Source organism: Malus sylvestris, chromosome 7 (genome assembly GCF_916048215.2).
Source record: "Malus sylvestris chromosome 7, drMalSylv7.2, whole genome shotgun sequence".
NCBI classification, from domain to species: Eukaryota; Viridiplantae; Streptophyta; class Magnoliopsida; order Rosales; family Rosaceae; genus Malus; species Malus sylvestris.
This window is the reverse complement of record NC_062266.1, coordinates 1,363,113-1,384,947: the sequence shown is the minus strand read 5'-3', so window position 1 is coordinate 1,384,947 and position 21,835 is coordinate 1,363,113. Positions and strand designations below refer to the sequence as shown.

At 38.3% G+C, this 21,835-nt stretch overlaps 2 pseudogenes; one reads left to right on the top strand and one right to left on the bottom strand.

The window, feature by feature from the left end:
• The first annotated feature begins 498 nt into the window (after positions 1 to 498).
• LOC126628320 (cysteine-rich receptor-like protein kinase 44) lies at positions 499 to 3,234 on the top strand (annotated as a pseudogene).
• Positions 3,235 to 9,652: 6,418 nt separating this feature from the next.
• On the bottom strand, positions 9,653 to 11,883 carry LOC126628885 (peptidyl-prolyl cis-trans isomerase FKBP42-like; annotated as a pseudogene).
• Positions 11,884 to 21,835: the final 9,952 nt, after the last annotated feature.

Sequence of the window (21,835 nt, the reverse complement as noted above, 5' to 3'; positions counted from 1 at the left end):
ATATAACATTACTCTTTTATTGCACGTCCTTAATTCATTTATTAGTTTTTGTTTATCCATAAAATTTCCATCATTTCAATATTTTTATTGAATGTAACCAACTAAGAAATGGACATGGACAGCGAAGGAGATACTATTAATTTGGGATTGTGCAATATTGTACCACAAGCACAAAAACAAAATTATCATCAGAGGCAGTAATGGAGTTAAAGTCAAGGTGTTCCCTTTATTCTTTGTAGCTTTACCAATTCAAAATTCTAAACTGGGGTAGATCGATGTGGGTACGATCAGCTGGTGAGGGCAAATATATGCCATTCTTTTATGCTCGAATCTTCTTCCCCTGACGTAGTATAGGATATAGGAATACAACCCAAGTGGCTTGATGATTAGCGAAGCAGTTGCATCATGCTAGTTGGTTGTCTATTAAACCAAGAACAGAAGACAAGTTGGTTACCATAACAATATAATGAAATACTACATTTGACTTGAACAACAGTAATGGATTCCTCAAGATTGCTAATTCTCTTCATTGTTCCCGTTCTCTTGGACCTTCTTGCACCCGCCGGAGCCGTCGTTTGCACTTCTACAGCTGAATTCTGCTGGAGGTGTTCCAACATTGGCACCTACGAAGACCGTGGCAACTACCAAAAAAACCTCGACACCCTCCTCTCCTCTTTCTCTTCCAACAATCAAACCAATTCCGGCTTTTACAATTCATCAATGGGGTAAGACCCTGACAAAGTGAACGCAATTGCATTGTGCAGAGGAGATGTGTCCCTCAACGACTGTCACACTTGTGTCAACCAGTCTATTCCCTTTCTCCTCACGAATTGTTCGAATCAAGACGAAGCAATCGTATGGGCGGTGTATTGCACGGTCCGATACTCGAGCAAATTAATATTTGGTATTCAGGAAGATGAACCTTATCAGTTTGTGCCTGGCCCGGCTAACGCTACTGATCCCCAGACATTCGATTTGGTGCTCAATCTCTTATTGGATTATTTTACTGAGAAAGCTGCGTCGGGGGATTCTCTTAAGAAATTTGCAGCCGGACATACGATTATACAAGGAAGTACGACAAACCAAACAATATATGCACTTGTGCAGTGCACTCCAGATTTGGATAAGCAAAATTGCAGTGATTGCCTTAAAGGGGCTATCTCAAAAATACCAGAGTGTTGTGGTGGAAGGACAGGAGGCAGAGTTCTTGAGCCGAGTTGTAATTTGAGATTCGAGACATCTATTTTCTACGCGGCCAACGCCGATTCTCTAGTGACTCTTCCATCTGTAAAAGGTATGGTTAAACTTAATGTCTTAATTACAAATAATTTTTTTTTCTTTGCTTTCTATATGTGACACTCAATAAAATGAACGCACCCATCTGATGCTAAGCAGGAAAGAAGAGTACCATATCAAAAGCAGTCATCATCATCATCGCCGTTGTTGGGGTTGTTTTTGTCGCTATGATTCTTATCGGAACATTGATTTCCTTAAGAGTGAGGAGACGGCGGAAAAAGCAAAAACTTGAAAGTAAGTTCAATTGTGATAATTGTCACATAGTCTCATATATTATGCATTTATCTCAGTAGCGTTCTAGGACATATATGTTATGATTAAGCTGTCACTTTTCAGATGATGATTCGGAAGACACTAGTCTGGTGGAGTCGTTGCAATATGACTTTGAAACTATAAAATCAGCAACTGATGACTTCTCTTATGCAAATAAGCTTGGACAAGGTGGATTCGGAGCTGTCTACAAGGTAACAAAACATTACATTACAAGAAAAACGATTTAATGAAAAATTGTTTTACCCAACTAATTTTTTATTTTTTCTTTATAAACTTCAGGTTAGGCTACCAAATGGAAGATATATAGCCGTGAAAAGACTCTCTAAGAATTCTGAGCAAGGTGAACGTGAATTTAAAACTGAAGTCACGTTAGTTGCTCAACTTCAACACCGTAATCTTGTAAGGCTGCTAGGTTTTTGCTTGAAAGCAGGGGAAAGAATCCTCATTTACGAATACGTGCCTAACACAAGTCTTAATCACTTCATTTTTGGTACGTTTGCACTACCTTTTGGCATAATTCATAACATTTCCTCTCAATTTTATATTACTGAAAATTGTATCAACAAAAGAAAAACTTATGAATCGTATTTCAATCTATCGCGCTTGTATTTAGATCCAGTCAATCGTGGACATTTGAATTGGGAAACACGTTACAAAATCATAGGAGGGATTTCTCGAGGGCTTCTTTACCTTCATGAAGATTCTCGTCTTCGAATCATTCACCGCGATCTTAAACCAAGCAACATTTTGTTAGATGAAGATATGAATCCTAAAATTGCAGACTTTGGCATGGCTCGATTGTTTACGATGGATCAAACTCAAGGAGATACTAAGACAATTGTGGGGACCTAGTAAGTATCCAAAAATTCTAGCTAAATTAGTATCCTAAATTCATGTTTTAATTTGGTGAATATAATCATGCAGTGGATATATGGCTCCAGAGTATGCAATTCATGGACGTTTTTCTGTCAAATCGGATGTTTTTAGTTTTGGTGTGTTAGTTCTTGAGATCTTAAGTGGTACAAAGATCGCCAGTTTCCGAAGTAGTGAGAATGATGAGGACCTTTTAACCTATGTGAGTAAGAATATAATTTTTAATTTTACTTATGATTTAACTCTTAGTATATGAACTTTCTTTCATTAATGTAGTTCTCAACTTTATTATAGGCATGGAGAAACTGGAAGGAGGATACGGTGTCAAATATCATAGATCCTGTGTTAGCGACAGGATTTGGAACCAAAATAATGAGATGCATCCACATTGGTTTACTTTGCGTCCAAGAAAATGTGGCTAGCAGACCAACCATGGCTTCAATTGTTTCGATGCTTAATAGTCATTCTGTCGCACTCTCATTACCTTCAAGACCTGCATATTATTTGCATAACAGTGAAAGAGACACCATGGAAGGAACAAAAACATATGAATCTAAAAATTATGCAGATGTGTTGATAAATGAGGACTCAAACATTACTGAGCCATATCCTCGTTAGTGGGGCTGATTATAAATGTAGGCTTTCTGATTTATTTTTAAGCACAAGTTTGTTATAAGCCGGGTAATGTTATGTATTGGCGTGGGTAATCTTTAGGAAAATAGGAATGTAAATATTTTGTAAATATTAGAGTCCTTTATTAGGAATGATATCTCTGTGTCCTTTTTTGGTTCCTTGAAGAATAAGGACTGTATGTACTTATAAATCAAATTATGCAATACATGATAAAGCCGTTAATTTCTATTTTATGTGTGCTTGGAACACCGTCACGTGGTCTGATCAATGATCTATAGAATCCGTCCAGAGTTAAGTGCACAGAAGAACAAATGTTTTGGTCAAACAAGAAAAAGAAAGACACGACCAACTGCAGCTGAAGTTTAAATTTTCACAGATTGCATTGATCATGGAAAGGCATGTTCGATTTCTAACGTAAGAATTTCTTACGACATGTGAGAAGAGTCCTCGATGGTCTGTTTGCCGGCGAGGGCCTTGATGTTAGGGTTTTTATTCCCCTCTCTTTGGAAAGTACTAGAATATGGTTGGTGGAGCTTAAATTTATTTATTGGGGTCTCAAGTCAAATTATGATTTTGTATGAAATTATTGGCAAAATCATTTCTATGAAATTAAGCAAAAATTATGACAAAATCCATTGGTGGTATCACGATCATCAATTGCACACGCTTAGACATTGAAGAAAAGAGATGAAGACGCTCAAACAGCAGAAGTTTTCAACTTGCTTGGCATGGTGGATCTCTGTATTTATCGGACGTTGATTAATTGATAAAACTTGTTAAAAGGGCAATCCGGCTGATAGCGAAGCACATGATGCCAAACTTGATTGCATCATATGATACACTTTGTTGAATCGTTTTCCCCTTCATTCTATACAACAAAAACAATCAATTCTCTCATTTCTTTCTCAAATTATATGATTAGCAAAAATGTCCGCGCGTTGCTGCGAGACTTGAATGCACCAGCCTTAACCACATGAATAAAACATTTTAACCTGAAAAAAAAAAATTCAACACAATCATGAACGAACAAAAGGGATAGATGAGAGGAAGGTGTCGGTAAAATGAGCAGTTCGGCTTTTATATACATTCAACCAAGCTGATTACAAAAGATACAGTTGCAAAAAAATGCTTTGTTTCTTGAGAAACAGAACCAACATGCATTTAACACTTATATTGCCCTTCAAGTTAAGATGGCAAAATCATAGGTGGGATTTCTCGAGGGCTTCTTTACCTTCATGAAGATTCTCGTCTTCGAATCATTCACCATGATCTTAAACCTAGCAACATTTTGTTAGATGACAATATGAATCCTAAAATTGCAGACTTTGTCATGGCTCGATTGTTTACGATGGATCAAACTCAAAGAGATACTAAGACAATTGTGGGGACCTAGTAAGTACCCAAAAATTCCAGCTAAATTAGTATCCTAAATTCATGTTTTAATTTCGTGAATATTGTTGGAATTTAGTTTGGAATTTAGGTTGTTATCTTGCGGGCCAAGGATTAGTTACTTGCCCATTAAGTATTTGAGTTTGTTTAGGATTTGGTTTAGGGTTTTAGTCTAGGGTTTGCTTTGGTCTTTCTCTATATAAAGACCTCCTTGTTTTGTTTCTGATTATTCATTCAATAAAAGCTATGTTTTTCGGTATATTGTTCAATATGGTATCAGAGCGGGTTAGCTGGACCTGTCTCGGTGCCGTCTGTCTGAGTGATTCATGAACTCGTGAGTCTACCACCAGCACCGGATCACCCTGCACCACTGGACGCTTCCGACTGCAACCTGCTGCACCGACTTGAATTTGCATCTGCTCAGATCGCTGCAATCATCGCAGCTAACTGGACCACCGCCACACTGCACCCACCATCTGCCGCACTGCTTCAATCTGCATCAATCTGCATCGTTGCATCTGCATCAGTTTGCATCAGTCGCATCTGCACCTTTGATCTGCATCTGCACCAGGTATCGTGCTCCTTGTTCCTCCGTATTGTCATGGCATCTGCAAAGGATGATTCCTTACAAGCTATTGGTGTGAAATTGAATGGAAATAATTATGTGTATTGGGCATATGTGATGAAGAATTTTTTTATTGGAAAAGGTTTGTGGTTGGAAAAGGTTTGTGGGGCTATGTTTCTGGAATTATTTCTATTCCAAATAACCCTAAAGATGAGAAACATGTTGAATTGGTTGCTGCATGGGAGATGAATAATTCAAAGATTATTACGTGGATTAATAATTCTGTTGATTTGGCTATTGGAATGCAACTAGCTAAGTTCTCAACGTCTAAGGAAGTTTGGGATCACTTGGCAAAGTTGTATACCAAGGCCAATTTTGCTAAGAGGTATCAATTGGAAATGGAGATTCGTACAATCCAACAAGGTGATAAGAGTATTCAAGTGTTTTACAATGAACTGACCAATCTTTGGGATCAACTTGCATTAACTGAGCCTGAAGAACTCGGCATTGTCAAGCTCTATTGTAAATATAGAGAAGAACAACGTCTTGTTCAGTTTCTAATGCCTCTTCGAGATGAGTTCAAGACACTCCGTAGCTCCATCCTTCATCGAACTCCTCTTCCATCTGTTGATTCTGTTCTTAATGAGTTACAAGCAGAAGAAGTTCGTGTGCAGTCGCATAGGCTCTCTTCATCGTCGTCAAATACTTCAGCATTTGCTGCGACAAGGTCTCGTAGGGTTGCTATGGATGAGTGTTCTTATTGTAAAGGGAAAGGGCATTGGAAATCCCAATGTCCTAAGTTGTCTCAGCAACATGAACTTCCACAGAAAGGAGGAGCAGCTGCTGTTTTGCATATTGGAACTGATTCAAAATCTGAATCTAGGAAGGATGATTGGACATGGTAGTTTGAAGTTGGCATCGGCATTGACATGGTAGTTTGAAGTTGGCATCGGCATTAACATGGTTGTGTTTTGAAGTTGGCATCGACATTAGCATGGTTGTGTTTTTCGCATTGGCATTAGCACTAGAATTTGGAGTCTTGTATCCACATCTACTTTGCAAACTCATGACTATGTTCCGCCATGAGTTTGACGGGGGTGTTGGAATTTAGTTTGGAATTTAGGTTGTTATCTTGCGGGCCAAGGATTAGTTAATTGCCCATTAAGTATTTGAGTTTGTTTAGGATTTGGTTTAGGGTTTTAGTCTAGGGTTTGCTTTGGTCTTTCTCTATATAAAGACCTCCTTGTTTTGTTTCTGATTATTCATTCAATAAAAGCTATGTTTTTCGGTATATTGTTCAATATCATGCAGTGGATATATGGCTCCAAAGTATGCAATTCATGGAAATTTTTCTGTCAAATTGGATGTTTTTAGTTTCGGTGTGTTAGTTCTTGAGATCTTAAGTGGTAGAAAGATTACCAATTTCTGAAGTGGTGAGGATGAAGAGGACCGTTTAACCTATGTGAGTAAGAATATAATTTTTGATTTTACACATGATTTAACTCTTAGTATATGGACTTTCTTTCATTAATGTAGTTGTCAACTTTATTATAGGCATGGAGAAACTAGAAGGAGGATACGGTGTCAAATATCATAGATCCTGTGTTAGCGACAGGATTAGGAACCCAAATAATGAGATGCATCCACATCGGCTTACTTTGCGTCCAAGAAAATGTGGCTAGCAGACCAACCATGGCTTCAATTGTTTCGATGCTTAATTGTCATTCTGTCACACTCTCATTATTACCTTCAAAACCTGCATATTACTTGCATAACAGTGAAAAGGACACCACGGAAGGAACAAAATCATATGAATCTAAAAATTCTGCTTATGTGTCGATAAATGAGGACTCAAACATTACAAGCCGTATCCTCGTTAGTGGGGCTGATTATAAATGTAGGCATTCTGGTTTATTTTTAAGCGCAAGTTTGTTATAAGACGGGTAGTGTTATTTGTACTTGGAACACCGTAACGTGATCTGATCCATGATCCATCGAATCCGTCCAGAGTTACGTGCCCAGAAGAACAAATGTTTTGGTCAAATAAGAAAAAGAAAGAAACGACCAACTGCAGCTGAAGTTCAAATTTTCACAGAATGCATCGATCATATGTGAGAAGCGTCCTCGATGGTCTGTTTGCCGGCGAGGGCCTTGATGCTAGGGTTTTTATTCCTTCTCTTTTGAAAGTACTGTTTCGTTGAAAGTTGCAAGCTTTGACTCCCTTTTATTATATAAATTGTATCCTCGCGTGTAATATGTGTGTGTGTGTGTATATATATGTTGTGTGTTGGAACAGTTATATAATTTCTATAGAAAATTAGATTTTAATTTTTAAATAAGATGACGTTTAGAAAAATGTCTTTTACAAGATTAAAAATTAATTTTAGTCCCTAGATTATATTTCATGTCAGTATATACATTCAATGTCTTTTTACTATATAATTTTATGGTTGCCACTAAGCAAAGCCTTCCGGCCCCAAAAAGTTTTTTTTTTTTAACAAACGATATTATCTACTCTAAAAGGGTGAGAGATTGAGCTTAAGCCTTACAATGGGCTAGCAATTATAATGTGATTCAAATTCGCTTTTGAAAAAGAATATCATTAGACTATAGTACTAAGTGGTAGGTAGCAAGATGCAACCTTCTATTGAGTACTGCTTTTGGTGATTATAGTGAACGATTCATATTATGTCAGCAACTATATATATGATATGTTCGTGGATATAGAGTCATTGTTGGAGAAATAGAGAACAAAAAACAAAGTCAATTAGTGGGAAAACAAGTAGATGAGTTTCATTTTTCATTTTTTATATATAAAAACAACAAATTGTTATTTAACTCTCTAAAAATTTCATTTTACACTCCTTATAAGTATATTTTCTTTCTGATTATAGAAAGTTTGGAGTGCAAAAATAAGTTTTTTGGAGTGTTAATAACAATTTCCCAAAAATGTACTTACTAAGAGGTAAAAGAATAAGTTGGTTTCAAACTCATCATTGATAACATTTGAATTTAAAATCTCCCACCTACGAGTGAAAAAAATACCATTAGACTGGTATCAAGTGACATATTTTAGTTTTATTTTATATATCAATTAAATTATTGTTGCACCCCTAACTTATTAGGGTTTTTTTTCATTTAATGTAAAGTGCTAATAGGGGTATCTGCTGAAACATGACAAGTAATCTGTTCACAAACATCTGTAGCAATAGATAAAATGAACTATATTAAGCAAAAATACATGCTAAGAGCAAAAAATTTCCAGAAAAAAAGGGATTTGGATCCCATCCGGATTCAAATTGTGGGGATCTTAGGGATCCTCACATCTTAGCTATTCATTATGAATCGTGCGGTCATAAATTATTTGATTTTTTTATTTAAAATTAAACAAAAATAGTATCTAACAAAAACTGACCGCACGATGTACATTGAACGGCTATGATGTGGGGATCCCTAAGATTCCCACAAAGTCGATCCGAAGAGGATCCTCTACCTCGTTGAATCTAAATTTTTATATTTCTCATCGGTTCATTTATAATAATTTTTTAAAAAATATATAAATATACATATACATAGTATTTCCTTTTTCTTTGTGGTTGGCCTACAACAAAAAAATTCCGCATGAATTAGGCATTCGGCCTAATTTCCCTTCAAGGGTTTGAGTATTACTTCCAATAGGTGCCAAAATATAAATTCAGTTAATTCCAAATTTCATTGGTCATTGGACATAATTTTCCATTAGTTCATTAACTTACTTCCATTAGTCAAGCCTCCAACACTAAAGACCAAAACCAAATACGGAGCTCACACTTCTTGAAGATGAACTTAAAAATTATATTTCTGACATGCGTTTGCATAATGAAATTTCTGTGTTGAAAGGAATTTGTAGTCTTGCACAAAAGAGGGATAGGCAGTATGCCTTAGTGTACTTGCTAATGAAAATAGCAAAAATTTTACATGTTGCGACTGCTTCTGTTGAAAGAGTTTTTTCGGTGATGAATATTGTGAAGAATCCATATTGTAATAGGACAAGTGATGAATGATTGAGTGATAGTTTGGTTGTATACATTGAAAATGATGTATTTGATTTTATTGATAATCTTGTTGTGATACAACGTTTCGAAAATATGAGAACAAGTCGTGGGAAATCAAAAATGGAAGTATGATCAATTTTTTGACCCATCATTGTAAATTCCTGATTCTGCCACCGTTAACAGTTTAGACCACTAAATTTGATCACTCTATCATGGCATCTAAATGTTGAAACTTGTGAGGGACCATTATCAACCACCGAAAAAAAAAACAAAAAACAAAAAACAAAAAAAACATAGATCAATCCCTCTTTATAAGTGAGTCTTATTGATCGAAAGGAATTGGGCCAAATCATGAACCTTGGACCTTCGACTTTAGATAAATTTGGATATATATTAAATGTCAAAGATATGTTTTGGAACAGACCAAAAACACTTGGTTAAATAGTTATAGTGATCATTGTTGTAATTTGATTTACAACTATATTAGTTATTCATATTGTGGTTAATTATATATTATAGTGGAATTATATTTCTATATAAACCGTGCATATATTGTTATTTGTTTGGTTCTAACACTAAACTCCCTCCCGAGACGTAAATGAGTGAACCTTTCAGGGTCACAATTCAGTCTTGTTTATTAGCAAGTTCAATACACGAATTATCCCGTTTAGGTTTAGGTTATGGGTTGGTCCGAAAATTCCCTTGTAGATTTCTTTTTGTTTCTGATAAACAGCCTTGTCGTGTTCAGCAAGCAGACGTAACTCTCTTGCAATAGCTTTGTCTTGAGGTGCAAGTTTGCGCGCCCTTAGAAAGTCTTCCCGCGCAGCATCTGTCTGCCCAAGCTCCGCTCTGGCTTTTCCTCGCCTAAATAGCGCTTTGACGTTGTTTTCATCCTCTGCCAGTACCTGCGAGCATTCGTTCATCCATTACAGTTAACACAGTTGCATTGACAATTTGGGGGTATTCATAAAAAGTTAAATATCTGCCGACTCCAAGCGAAGCAGAAAAATCAATTAATAGACATTAGTTGCATTGACAATTTATGGGTATTCATGAAAAAGGTAAAATCACCCGACTCCATACGACACAGAAAAATCAATTATTAGACGTTAGTTGCATCAACAAGTTTAAGTTATAACAGCCATATAGTTTGAACAACAGGATGAAGCGTGGGTAGTAACATAATAAAGAGATCATGAGTCGCGTAGGACCTAAAATTCGACCATTGAATGAAGAATGGTGCCGGTGAGCCTACAAACTTTTCGCTGGTCCATACTAGGAGCATTTTCATTTTCTACGGCAATCCAAAATAGCAGGTTAAACTGAATGAAGATTCAAACTTGTTGGGATGCAGTTATACTCCCAAATAAGCCTACAAACCCAACTTTCTAGTATCTAATGATGAATAGCACAAACGCTGAACACATGAAATTAGATGACTTTCTTGTGATAGCAGCATACTTACAATACTGCATTGTCCAATGGCTTCTTCATAACGCTTGAGCTTTATAAAAGACGCTGCCATGTTAAGGTGGCACGGATTTTTAACAGCCAATGCCATGTCCCTGTACTTCCCAAACAACTGGAACATGAAGTCGTCACCCATATATGCATAGCCTGAGAAAACCCACCAGAATCATGTCAGAAAGGAAATATAAAAATGCACATCAGCCACAAATAAAATATATAAGAATTATAAGTGCGTAATATTTCATACTGTTGCATTGCCTCCTCTAGTTTTTTGCTCTTTAAATAAAGCATTTCCATCCATCTTTCTTCTATCTGCTGCTCCAATCCTTTCCTCCACAGTCATGTCACTACGTGCTTTCCGCTATGAAAGGCAGAACCCATAAATATACATGTTACTGTATTACTGAAACAAATCCCTGGAAGAGAAATTCTGGAACTTCCATTGGTAACTACTTCGGAAGACATTTGAAAGCAAGTGACCAACTTACTTCTTTGGTTTCATCAAATTCAATACGCTCAACTTCATATGATATATCTGCCACTGATGGAACATTCGGAAAAGAAAAGCTCCCTTCTTTCCCATACCCTAACTCCCAGCCTACACGTAATAGGACACGCTCTCCAGACTTCATGCTGGACACCCCAATAGACCAGCCATTCATTTCTTTTCTCTCTGTTGCAGTAACAAAAATATACTACTAATAAGAAGTTCGTTGCATTTAACCACCACATAATGATTAAATGCTTATGGACCCAAATCATCAAACGACAAGTTAACTACAGAGAATAAAAGCAATAAAGAAATCACAAAACTAATTGCAGGCTGAACAAGGAACATGCCAGAATTCTTCTGCATATATTTTGTATATATCAAAAGTACCAGACAACGGCAAGGCTAATACCTTTTCCTAAAATCATTTCAAGTGGTGTGGTCGTTGTTCATCCCATGTGTCCTCAAACTTGTGTCCTGTGCTTTCAGTCCATGTGCCCTGTAGTGCACTATCACACATATGCCTATCACTCAGTGATTGAAAAAATCAGAGTAAAACTTCACTGCAAGACCTTTCTACATGTATCTTAGGCATCCCTTTTATAAAATTTAATGCATGCACAAATAATTCTCCTATACGCATGCACAACTCTGTGAACCCACTTATGAGGTTAATTTGGCATATATTTGAAACTAAAAAGCTACTAAGAGTCTAAGATTTGACATATATTTGCTTTTACAGAAACCAAGTGTAGCTGAAAGATTGAATGAGTGTAAGTTAAGGCCAAAAGTATGACTAAACATACTAAGTGGTGGACTTTGCCGCTCAGCCTGCTCCAGATCCCAGAAACATCCTCCATTACTTCAAACTTGTATAATCCAATGCAAATACCCAAATCAAAGGCGCAAAATTTAATGCAATTGCATTCGAATTCCAAACCAAAAATTAGAAAGGGTTTCGTTTTCCTTGGAATTTTCCCGGGAAACAAACAAAACACGGAAAATAGAAAAAGGAAAAAGCGGGAGCGACTTGTATGATGAGATACAGACGGGAGGAGAATATTAGCCGTGCCCAGAAAGCCTTTGCCCACACTCTTCCTAAACTGTCCTTGTGACACCTGTCTTTTTACTTAACAGGGAAGATTAGCTGTTTTTATAATTAAAATCGTTTAATTTTTTAAATTTTATTAAAAGAATTTTTATAAGAAGTTATTTTGAATCGTAAATTGTTTATGCATCTAAATAGATGCAATAAATAAAAGGAAAACTAATGAAAAAGACTTGAAAACTTTGAATTTTAACTATAAGGATAAAATAAATGGTAAAGTGAATAGTATCATGATTGACTTTTTATCGTAAAAATATGATTTTTCGTTAAAGCAAACAGTACCGAAAGCTTTTCGTTAAAGTTCCCATATAAATAAATGGTGTGAGTATTAAGGAACAATTTATGATGATTGTCTATTCATTTAACACATTTCCACATAAAGGGAGGCATCATATGTCCAATGGGGAAGCTGTCTCAACTCAACTCTTTTTGTCATGAAAAATGCTCTAACTAATATGTATACTCATAAATAAAGTTATAGTCTAAACACTCAACTCAAAATACTTTCTCGCGTTATATACTTTTCTTATCTTCTCACCCTTCTGATCATGTAATTTTTCCATTAGCTAATAATTTACAATTTTACTATTCTAACACCAATTATCCAACATTAAGTTGTTAGACAATAAGTTGTCACCACTAGAATAATATTCGATGTGTTGTAAAGTAAGAAATTTTATCTATAATAGTTTGAGAGTGATGTAAAGTATTGTTGATTGTGATGTAGAGGAGATTCATCTTTATCTTATGTAACGGACAAAAGAGAACGTTGCCTCTTGTCTCCAGATAGTTTTAGGTGAGGTTCGGAAAAGTTCCTCCTAAGCCTTTAGATATGTGTGTATTCTATGTAAGAACGCCTACTTAAATGAAAAATTAGTTCTTTGTATGAACTTCTCTTGTTGAGTAAATATCCTTGCTTTAGTCATCCTTAATTTGTAACGATCCTAATTAAAGTAAAGCCTTTAGTTTCTCTAGGTTCAGGCACAACACGAGCCTGAGCACCATCTGAGAACTCAACAAGGGACACTTGAGAATGGGGTGCGAACCCATGTTCTCCAAACAACAAAAATACCACAATTTCATCATGCTCCAACTTCATCATTTTTGAACCAAAGGAGAAAGCTAAGGGCAGCAAGGAGATTGCATATACCGGCCTCAATCCTTTTGACAGAGAACACCTGATAAGGGTGAAGCTTGGATTTAGGGTGAAGAATTCCTAATCTTGTGGCCAACAACTGTGGTGGTAGACAAGTAGGATGCATTGCAGGATTTATGGGGTGTAGCTGCAGAACCAAGAATTGAGGGTGCACCTTGAAATGGTTCTCTTGGAACTTAAAACAGAGCATCAACTTTGTAGCTGTAGTTAAAGCATCTCCCGGATCCCATACAGGCCAAAGGTTAAGGTTACTGGTGAACAGCAGTGAGAAATCAACATGTAGATCAATTGTCAAGGCACCAAAATACTGTCATCTTATTGCAGCCGTTAGGATAGCTGCATCTTGTTCTCCCAGCATAGTTTCAAAGCTAACTCCCCATTTAGCACTACCTTAGACAATCTCAACTAGATAGGAATTTCCCTTCAAAGATGTTCTAACTGAAGTCTTGATCGATTGAAGATGACAACAAACAACTAGACTTGAACCCAGATTCTTATGCCTCATTAATGCCCATATGATCATGTCTTCTTTTGCCATTGTGAAAACCCAGCACGCAGCTATCAAGAAGACCTCCCATATAATACCAAAACAGCCATCAGACCACAGAGAAACGTGCTGCATTTTTCGTCCATGAAGCATTTGGATGCCAATTGTGTTTGTAAACAGGTACTCCAGAGAATATACGAGGAGATACAATAATTGTGCTTCCAAGTATAAACTATATCGCACAAGTGTTGCAATCGTAGACAACTAGACAAACCGATTTCATAGTATCAATCATATGTCTAGATAAAGTAAAAGTGGAAATTGCTTTAGTAAAAGTGGAAATTGCGAAGCACTAAAAACTGCAATAATAAGTTGGGAATTAGTGGACTGAATGAATCCGAAGGAGTTACGGATGCCATTGTCCTGTCAATCCTTGGAAGAAAGTAAATGTCCATTTTGTTGTTCATGGTGAGCAATCTCCATTAGCTCCGCTTTCACAGCAAATATCTGTTTTAAGCTCAAAACGTATTGAACAACGGAAGTATTAGCCAAAGAAAAATGCAATTGTAGCCAATCCAACTGCTGGAAGTATCAGGTTGTGGTTATCCCCAAAAAATAACCGTTGAATATGACAACAAAGGAACCTTCCTCGGAATACCGCTCTTGGTCCACTTCAGTGATTTCGCTCCCTTCTAAAAAAATATTCCCACTTCATTGCTTTCCCAATCATCCTTACAAAAGTATCCACAAAACACAAACTTGCTCATCCAAAGTGCCAGTCAACAAGAAGGTTATGGGAGAACCCAAAATGGTATCGATATCATGCTGAACATTTCTAGTCAGGAAAGAATTATTGAGGAACCCCCAATCAGGAAAATGAAGTGATATAAGTAGGGTAAACCTTCTTGTTCACAATACAAACAATTCGAATGCATAAGTAAACACATCCCTAGTGCAACGTTCCTCAATTTCAATAAGCAGAAAGTCAAGAACCGATTTAGTAATCTCCATCCGATGGTGCGAATCAAGTAAAAGGTCATGCCTATATTTCTAGCCAATTTCTCTCTGCTGCATTTTGTCAAACACATCTTGGGCTAAGATTTTTCTTCTACTTCCTGAGGATTTAAACACACAATCATTTCCAAGGTCACGTGATGTCTCAATCATTAAGATATCTTAATTTGACTTTAACTAGGATTTCCTTTTCAAAGACAAGTAATATCTTTATTAGACCTAAGCCTATCCTACCGGACTACCCTCCATGGACTTCGGACATTACGATTATCCTTTCCATGTGTCATGGACCTAAAAATTCATGATCTTACATCACTCCGAGACTTAAATGAGTGAACCTTCAAGACATCTCCAATGAAAATAGTTATAGGGCTATAGGTCAAGTTTTAGCCTTCAATAGATAGTTGGGCCAAAAAACATTAGGACCCACTAGGCCGGCCGGATGATAGCCGAAAGACTATCGGGCTAGGTATGTTGGGCCTGCCGAGCCTCCAATTGTGGAGCCCAGCACCAACTCCTTTCTGGGTTTCTTGACAGCTGAGTGGACACATGCACCTCAAAAACCCATGAGGAAAATCATGCTTTTCGGTTTTGACAAAAACACGGCCTGATTTGACCATATTTTGCTTAATCAGAACACATGATTTGGAAAACACGCATATTGTAGGTATTCTAATTGAAAAAGATGCGGAGCCCTTAGAAATACATTATGTTTGCAGATTGTAAATCATGACCCATTTTTAAAAACATGAATTTTTACTATTTTGACTCATTTTAATCCATTTTCTCACATTATATCCACCTTAAAAATTATGTTTTGATAACCTTATTTTCATATGATATAAGTAGTAAATAAATTTAAAGAGTGAAATTAAAACTAATAAATTAGTAAGACCAACACCAATGTGGGCTAAAAGCCAAATTACCCTCCAAAATTTTCCCCCAAACCCAACCCAACCCAACCCAAGCTAAAACATTGGGCTAAAAGCCAAATACCAAAGCTGGGCCAAATACCCCCCCCCCCAAAATCGCCCCTCCATGCGCATGGATTCGCTGGAACTTGGGCTAGTCTCAGCCCACTCACACGCCAACGCACCACACGCGGTGGGCTTGCAAGTGTTTCCTGACAGGGTGGGCCCCGCTATCAGCCTGTGTGTCGACCACCAAATCCAACCCAACGGGTATATTTAACATCCAACGACTGGGCTTTTTGGACCGTTGGTTGATCCAACAATCCATATTCAATTTTTTATAAAATATGTTATTTTAAAATACATTGAATCCAACGACTGAGATCGAATATAATAAAATCTAACGATAAAAAAAGATCTAACGGCCCAAATTTAAATCCAACGGCTAAAAAAATTAAAAAATTTATTTAACTCAAAATTCACCCAAAAACTCTATAAATACATATGTATTTGTTCAAACATCAACACAAAACTCAATTTTCTCGTACAATTCTTCCAATTTATCTTTACATTTCCAAATTGTTCAACATGACAAGAGAGCATATTAGAGGTCATAATTGGATGTCACAGCCCGTCCCGGGAATTATATATCGGGGACGTGAATTGACGGGTTTACCCTTGACGTTACTAAGGTATGTGTGCGTAACGTTATTTGGGTTAAATTATTATAAGTTTTGGGGATAATTTGGTTTAAATTTTTGTTTGTATGGTTAGGATGAAAATGGATGGTGTGGATTAGTTTGGACCACACACAGGACCTCTCTCTCTCTCCCTCCCCGTGTCTTCTCTGTCTCTCTCCCTCACGATCTCTCACACTCCCACACACCCAAAACGTACGGCACAAACCCAAATCCTCCAAAAACTCGACGGATCGAGGCAACCAAGGTATGCATCTTCATCCTTTTGACGTTCTGAGTTCATTGGTACTAGTTTAGGAAGTGAAACCCTCGAAATCACGTGGAACCCGAACCTCCATTTTTGAGTTACTGTTCATGCACTCGTAAAATGTCGTGTTTCAGGGAATTCTAAGCTTATAGTGAGCTTAGTGAGGTCCTAAGGAAGCTCGGGGACGTTCGTTGGGAAGTTTTGGACGTCGGGATCGTGAGTTTCAAAGTTGGCCGAATTCTTGAAATTTTCCCGATGAGATTTCTTGATTTTTAGAGCCTTAAACTAGTCCAACGTGATTCTACATGTTTGGGGCTTCAATTGGGTATAAAATACGAAGAAAATGGGTGAAAAACGAAGGAGAACGAAGAGTTTTAAAACTCGCCGGAAACCGGCCGCCGGAAAAACCAGTCCGGCGAGCCAAGGAAGAAGGAGATGCGCGTGGGGGGCGCGTGGACCCGTGCCACGCGCGGCGCGTGGGGGCGCGTGAGACCTCCAAAAAAATTTCTAAAAATTTCCCAACGCTCGTGCCGTCGAGTAGGTCGATGTGGTATATTCATATACCCAAATTGAGCATCGTATGAGAAATTATTTCTAATTATTGGTTATGTGCTTAAATTAACGTTTTTATAGTTGTTTCGCATATAGGTGAGACATATCCCGAGGACGAGCGTATCCAGGGACGCCACGGGGGTTACGACCCGTCGACTTATCAGTGAGTGGGCAGTTTTGATTTCGTATTTACCTATATACATATATTTTTCCCAGAAAATACGTTTTTATGAAAATTGTGAATTTAATTGCCATGCATGAAATTATTGAGATATTTAGTTTGATAATTGATATATATGTACGTGAAATGACGCGGTGGACGCTCAGGTGAGTTTATTTATTTTCAGCTAAGTTATTTATATGAATTGCATGGAAAGCTCATAACCTGCACCTAGGTGATAGTGCTTATATTGTTATTCACCACACCGCACGCTCGTCTTGGATCCAAGTAGGTGGATGTCGTACAGACCATGTGAGGGTTCCGACATGCTAGTTGTACAGATCACTAGATGTGATTCCAACTAGTGGGTAACCTTAGTTATGCGCGCTGATGATTGATGAGAGAAGCACTAGAGCGTATTCATACACCTGTCATCGTACAGACTACCATATGTAGTTCCGAGTGACGTGCAGAGTTGGACCGTACAGGTCACCGAGGTGACTCCGGTTGGATTGGATGTTGAGCTTTAGTACCAGCCGTACAGGACCATAGTAGGGTCTCCGGTTGACTTATTACTTCACCTGATTATTATTGATGCATTCTGATTATATTTTGGGCATGGTATATCATTATTGAGATATTATGATGATGAATATGTGCTGAGTTATGATGTGGCATATATATATATGTTTATATACTATTTTCTGGGAAAGTATACAGGTTTCTACGGCGAGGGGATAGAATTGTTTTTAATGAACTGTTTTGGAAAAACTATTTTGTTTTATTGACCCACTCATTTTGTTTTGTGCCCCTCCAGGTTCTAATTTAGCGGTTGGTGGCTCTCGAGGTCTTATTCCGGCTTTCTGACAAATTGTCGACATGTAGGACTCACATGAGGGTGATGTATTTTTATTTTAGTCCTACTTGACTGCAGTTAACCTATGCTCTGAACTTATGTGTTTACTTTATAACTCGTCCCGTTACGTTCGTAGGTTGTTATGTTAGTGTCTGGTTTGAATTTCTGCTTATATATGATGTTGTTCCGCTTCCATGTCGCACTTATGGTTACGTCACGCTCACGTGACTACCAGCACACCTGGGTCCTCTGGATCGGGGTGTGTCAGTTTGGTATCAGAGCTTAGGTTGCAGTCCTGTATAATTGTTAATGCTTTAACGATCTTTTGATGTTTTCTGTCAGAATCATGCCGCCTCGTAGAGAGCGTAGGGAATCTCGCTGTACTCATGATCCTAATTTTCCGGATATTACTCAGTTGGGGGAAGCAATGGCTCAGGCTTTCCAGAATGTGATTCCTCCTCCTCCCCCACCTCAGATGACACTTTTGGAGACCATGTACAATTTGAAGTTAGATCGTTTTATGGGTGATGAAGGTCACGAGGGCGCAGAGAAATGGCTAGATCACATTGAAAAGACATTTCAGGTAATGCAAAGTCAGGGGAATTTTCCAGCTGATAGGTGGGTGGAGACCACTACCTGGTTTTTGGGTCGTGAGCCGGCTAGTTGGTGGAGAAATCAGACTCAGTTTATGACCCCAGTTATGGCATCTGATTGGGCTGTGTTTAAAGATAATTTCAAGAAAAGATTTGTCCCTCCAGAGTATATTGATGGCAAGAAACAGGAATTTACTCAGTTGAAACAGAAGAATATGTCAGCTCATGAGTACTATAGAAAGTTTACTGATTTATCTCGCTATGACCCTGATACAGCTGGTAATCAGGGAGAGATGCTTAGACGTTTCAAGTTGGGAGCTAAGAAGAAGTGGCGTACCTTTGCCAGTGCACTTCCCTGTGCCGATTACCATGAGTTCTTCGAGATTTTGGTCACGATGGAGGATTCTGATAAACTTTCCAGTGACAGTGATGATGACGAGGATAAGAATGACGGTCAGAAAAAGGATGATAAAGGTAAAGGTATTACTATTCCGAGACCACACAAGACTCAGAATTTTAAGAAGAGTGGAGCAAGTTTGAGTTCTTCTAGTGGTGGATTCAGTGTTACTGGCCCTAGGAAAGGCGGTGGTAGATTTTCTGGTGGGCCTAGATTTCAGAGGCAGAGGGATTCTGGTGGTGCTGGTAGCTCTGGCGCTCCGTGGTGCCGCCGATGTAACTTCGTCACCATGGTGAGTGTAGGAGAGGTGGTGGTGCTTGCTTTACGTGTGAGCAAATGGGACATTGGGCTTCTCAGTGTCCCCAGGGTCAACAGAGACCGCAGCAGACTAATATGCCACCTCCAGCATCTATTCAGCAGAGTTTTGGACCGGGTGGTTATGGCCAGTCGAGTCGTGGTGGTGCCTACCACTACCAGGGGATGCTGCTCCGTATGCTCCAGGACCTTATCAGTATCCCCATGAGCCTTATCCTCAGGCAGGGTATTCTCAGGATTTTGGAGGTTATCCTTCTTATTCATCTATGCCAGCTGGTGGATCGCATTGGCAACAGGGGGGCCAACCCCGTCAGGGGGAAATTGCTACTGGTGGTGTAGGATCATCCAGGCAGCCTAGTCAGCCAGGCCAGGGGCGTAATCCTCAAGGACGAGGTAATCAGGGCAGTAGAGGCCGAGGTGGACGACAGCAAGCTCAGGGGCGAGTTAATCATATTTCACTGCAGGAGGCTCAGAACCATCCGGACTTGATCATGGGTACGTTAAATGTTCTTGGTCATTTTGCTAAGGTTTTGATTGATTGTGGTGCTACGCACTCTGTGATTTCTCATACGTTTGCTCAAATGACCCAACCTCACCCTTCACCTCTAGGATTTGATTTAGAGTTTGCCATGCCTAGGGGAGATAAATGTTACGTTGATAGCGTGTATCTTGGGTGTCCAGTGATGGTAGAGGGCATGGTTATGTCAGCTGATCTTATTCCATTAGATATTGTGGATTTTGATGTGATTCTAGGGGCTGATTGGTTACATTATAATCGTGCCCATATTGATTGTTATGGTAAATCAGTTACTTTTTATCGTCCTGGATTACCCGAGGTTACTTTTGTGGGCGAAAGAAATAGGGTGAGACATGGTGTTATTTCTGCCATAAGGGCAAGGAAATTATTATCGAAAGGTTGTCAGGGATACTTGGCTTATGTGGTGTTAAATGATGTTGCTCATACTAGTATGGAAGAAGTTGGTGTGGTCCGACATTATTCGGATGTATTCCCTGATGATTTGCCGGGATTTCCGCCAGACAGAGGGGTGGAATTCGCCATTGATTTGCTTCCAGGTACTGACCCTATATCTCTAACTCCTTATAGAATGGCTCATGCTGAGTTGAGAGAATTAAAAATCCAGTTGCAAGAATTACTTGATAAAGGTTTCATTCAACCTAGTTCTTCACCTTGGGGTGCCCCAATATTATTTGTGAGGAAGAAAGATGGAACTCTGCGATTGTGTATTGATTATAGGCAATTGAACCGGGTGACGATTAAAAACCGTTATCCATTACCTCGTATTAATGATTTGTTTGATCAGCTGAAAGGTGCGTGTGTATTTTCTAAGATTGATTTGAGATCCGGGTATTATCAATTGAAGATTAAAGAGGATGATGTACCTAAGACAGCTTTCCGAACTCGTTACGGACATTATGAATTTCTGGTTATGCCATTCGGATTAACTAATGCACCTGTAGCTTTTATGAGGTTGATGAATGAGGTATTCCAGCAATATCTTGATAAATTTGTTATTGTTTTTATTGATGATATTCTGGTATACTCTAAATCTCAAACAGATCATATCCGGCATCTTAACTTGGTGTTAAGGAAATTGAGGGAGCATCAGTTGTATGTTAAGTTCAGTAAATGTCAGTTTTGGTTGACTGAAGTAGCATTCTTGGGGCATGTTGTATCGGCTGAAGGAATTCAAGTTGATCCTCAAAAGATAGCAGCGGTGGAGAATTGGGAACAACCTCGAACCGTCACTGAGGTACGCAGTTTTCTTGGTTTGGCAAGTTATTACCGACAGTTCGTTCAGGATTTCTCTATGATTGCTTTGCCGTTAACAAAGTTGATCAGAAAGGATGTTAAATTTGAGTGGGATGAAAATTGTGAGCGGAGTTTTCAGCAACTGAAATATTGCCTCACTCATGCCCCATTGTTAGTACTTCCTGATGATAGCGGTAATTTTGAGATTTATAGTGATGCTTCCTTAAATGGTTTGGGATGTGTTTTGATGCAGCATAATAAGGTGATAGCCTATGCTTGTAGGCAGTTGAAAAATCATGAAAGGAAATATCCTACTCACGATCTTGAATTGGCAGCAATTGTTTTTGCTTTAAAGATTTGGAGGCATTATTTGTATGGTGAGAAGTGTAAAATCTTCACTGATCACAAGAGTCTTCAGTATTTATTTACTCAGCATGATCTTAATCTTCGTCAGCGAAGGTGGATGGAATTGCTAAGTGATTATGATTGTACTATTGAGTATCATCCGGGTCGTGCTAATGTGGTAGCGGATGCACTGAGTAGGAAA